General features: G+C 42.7%; 1 pseudogene; it reads right to left on the bottom strand.

Moving 5' to 3' along the window:
• Positions 1–1,010: 1,010 nt before the first annotated feature.
• Positions 1,011–2,605, bottom strand: LOC100734253 (dnaJ homolog subfamily B member 6-like; annotated as a pseudogene).
• Between the last annotated feature and the right edge of the window lie 1,102 nt (positions 2,606–3,707).

Genomic DNA, 3,707 nt, shown 5'->3' with positions numbered 1-3,707 from the left:
GAGTGGGTCTCACATGGTCTATCTTTAGTAAACTGCTTCGGGAAAGGTTTTTGGTTTCCTACAGGAAACACTATCCTCAGCATCTTAAAGAGAACTGCAGGCCATATTTCTCTAAAATCTCTTCTGGTCCTTCAGCGGCTAGGACTAGTGGCTCTTCTGTTTCTCAGAACATAGCCAGTGTGATGGGGTTCACTGTAATTACAGGAAGCACCTTCTATCCCTCATGGGCAAAATGCTGAGTCAGGGGCCTGCTACCATTTTGGATTGGCTACGTCAAAAAGAGTAGTTTTCTACCAGGTAGACAAGAATCAACTGAAGAGCTTTCCAAATGAAACGGGTGCATGTGTTACCCTCCCTTTCCTTTCTTTTGCTCTTTTCTTCTTTTAAAAAGCAAATGATAAAGATAGACCCAGCTCACCAGCTTTCAGAAATCTAAGCTTAACATTATTTATTAAAACAGCTGTCAAAATTTTACTAAGTTGCCAGGATCCACATACAACTAGAAAACATTCTTAAGTTTGTATTGAACCAGAAATGTATTACCATTCATGCATTAATATCTTTCATTACTAAAAAAAATGGAAAAAATGGAAATTATTTCTGTGGAGGACTCACCCTGGCAGTGTTAGTTTCACAGCAGGCAGACACTGCTAGCTTCATGTTTCAAACACAATGGAAGGCAGATCCATGCTGGTGTTAGGGTGCAGTCTTGTTCTAGTGTGACTCACGAGTCAAAGGCTTACTTGGGGACCATGTTTAACAAAAAACCAAAGTGCATACAGAGATTTCAATAATTGTAGAGACAAAAATGGTCCTACCATGAGGTCCCAACAATAAACTCAAAAGCCTATGATAAAGAAGGTCTCTGATGAGCTATTTATAAATACTTCAGGTTAGGGACAGTTATACTGAAAATTTAGTTTGTTTGAAATCTTTAAAAAAATGGTTCTGTTAATCCTCAAATGGTGTTACTATTGTTAAGGACTTTAACTGTCTGTCTTTTGCAACTTCTACTCCCCTTGAACGTTCTTTCCAAATGACATAGATGAAAATGAAGTGAGGCCCCCATGACTTAAGACCTGAATGAAGTAAATCCTATATTGAATGAAGAAAATCTACCTCCAAAGGATGAAGAAAATCTACCTCCAAAGGATGGAAATCCAAGGAAGGGGGAGAAAGAGGAGTCTGAATCACTGCTTCTGCTTCTTGAGGCCCTTTCTGTTCCCAAAAATGTCTTCAAATGGGTCTTCAAAGGCAAATGTGAGTCCCTTCCACCAAAAAATTTCCTGTAGACATCGTCTGGGTTTTGGAATGTGAACCCAAACTCAAATGGACTGTCAAAGTGAAGGCCACCTCCTCCCCCACCATTTAATCCTTCTTTGCCATATTTGTCATAGATGTGCTGTTTTTGACCATCTAATAACACCTCACAAGTCTCAGCCACTTGTTTGGGTTTTGGCTCTGCTTCTTTACTCTCAGGATTGTAATCTGGGTGCCACTTTAGTGCCAGTTTCCGGTATGCCTTCTTGATGTTCTTGGGGGAGGCATGCCTGGAACTTCATTGTAATCCACCACGTTTCAACAGTTTGCTGGAACAAACCTGAGAATGTGAATGACTGGTGGTGAAAAGGAGGGAGGTGTGTGGCCTGTCCCCTCACAGCTCCGGGACCATAAACTGGTCTACCCTCCCTTTTAAATGGATCAGATAACTCTGGCAAAATGTTCCTAAAGGAGAGATTGAAAAGTCCAGGACAGGCATCAAACAAAAGGAAGGAAAAATGTAGGAACAATTATACCTGGCAATCAGTATAGTTTAACACCTAAGTGAAACCTAATTTGAACTTTTCCTTAATATCCAGATTCTAACCAAATAAGGATCCATGACTATGTGAAACCCGGAAACACACCCTGCAGCCCATGGAAAGATGAAGATGAAGCTAAGTAAGGAATGTGGGGTCAGCTTGCCCCTCTTGCCAGTCCTCACTCTCTGATATTCTGCTTTGGTAAAGCCAGCTGCCAGCCATAGACTACTCAGGGCTTAAAAGGAACTCAGCTGTGACTAGTAGAAACTTCACCTAGGAGACCTCGGAGTATCAAATTGTGGTAAGGGGGAAGCTAAAGGCAACAGCAACCCAAGCAAGCTACCCTTCAAAGGCAAGCAAATTCCAAGAGGGAATCTTTGTTTAAAAGAGCACTGACTCAGTGTGTTGCATAAATGCGTGTAAGAAACAGTCCCTGGGAATCCTCAGTAGTGACAGTCCCCTCCCTCCAAGACCAAGGGCAGAAGTCCTGCATTACCAGCTGGGAGATAACAGTGACTCTGGCTTTCTGGTTAATAGCATTAAATACCAGTTACTCACAGGCAACCTTACGCAGGGGCGCACGGCCGGATGAAAGCAGGTGAACCAGACTGTGGTCTCTCCTTGCTGCATCCCTCAGAGATGATCCTCCATGAGGAGAGAGATGCTTCTGAGCTTGCGTGGAGGGTGGGTGGGGGAGCAAGCGGCACAGAGATGTCCATCAGGATGATAGTGAAGCTGCAAGCTCACCACTGTCCAGGTTTCCTTTTCTTCCCTCTTGTGTCATCAGGTGCTCTGGATGCCATCATCCTGGTGACATGAAGCTAGTGACAGAAAATCCAGGAATACTGGCTCCTGCAGCTAAACGTGAAGCATATTTACTATTTTATCTGGCATTTTCTGTGGAAATACTGTATATAAGGCAAATGGAAGGGGTGAGCCTACTTATCCCTCTCCTGCCTAGTAAAGTTTGGATTCTAGATTCTCACAGTTGGGAGTAGAGATTGACACATGTATATATAATACTATATAAGGCCAGAAGAGATAAGACCTATATATAATGTCTACACACCTAAAAGTTTGCAAGTAGAGAACCCCCTTATACACTCAAGTTAATTTTCAGTTATAATGGGATCCATTTATTATAAAGCCAGGTAAAAATAATCTAATGGCCTCAGTATAATCTGAAAGTTGTTGAGTCTCATTTGGTCACATGTAGAATTTAAAAACACAAAACAAACCATACAAATGGTAAATCTCCTTTTTGAATGCATGATGTTCTCCACATGGGATGGGTGGCAGCAGTGTTTTTCTGGGTTATGTATTTTCCCACACATCATCTGTTGTCTGAATCTTTATCACTTGTAAGAGGCTCCAGACACAGACTTCTGGGAATTGCATCCAGGATAGAAAATCTCTCTGCAGAGGCTTTGGCACCCTTCGGGGCTGACTGCTGTGCCTCCCTCCTGGCCCTGGAGGAGCAAGGTTTGTGCTGTTTAGTGATATAATTTTTTGGAACCCATCAGGTGTTGTTGCCAGTGAACACACAAAGTGGAGAAAGCTGGGGGCCAAAGACAATTTTATGTGGAGACCCATCATTTTTCATCATACTCTAAGGAAACATCCAGTCCATTATTGCTGAACATTGTTTAACAGAGCCAGTGAGCATGCCCATGTCTTATACCCAGGATGACCTACGCACTCATGTTTTGCCAAAGCTGGTGCATGCATCCCCTCTGTCTCCTTGATAGGTGAGCAAGGAACTGGGGATTTTCTCTTGACTGTGATTCTAAGTCTATATGCACCAGTTAGGGGGGTCGGACTGAATCAATGTGCTTGACTGTACACTCATCAGCAGAGGTAGCTCGCTCAAAAGGCAAATGAGAACTAATGCCGTGATTTTACATA

Source organism: Cavia porcellus, unplaced genomic scaffold, assembly GCF_034190915.1.
Source record: "Cavia porcellus strain 051 isolate PalLab524CR breed Dunkin Hartley unplaced genomic scaffold, mCavPor4.1 scaffold_2, whole genome shotgun sequence".
Taxonomy (NCBI): Eukaryota; Metazoa; Chordata; class Mammalia; order Rodentia; family Caviidae; genus Cavia; species Cavia porcellus.
This window is presented reverse-complemented; position numbering and strand designations above follow the sequence as displayed.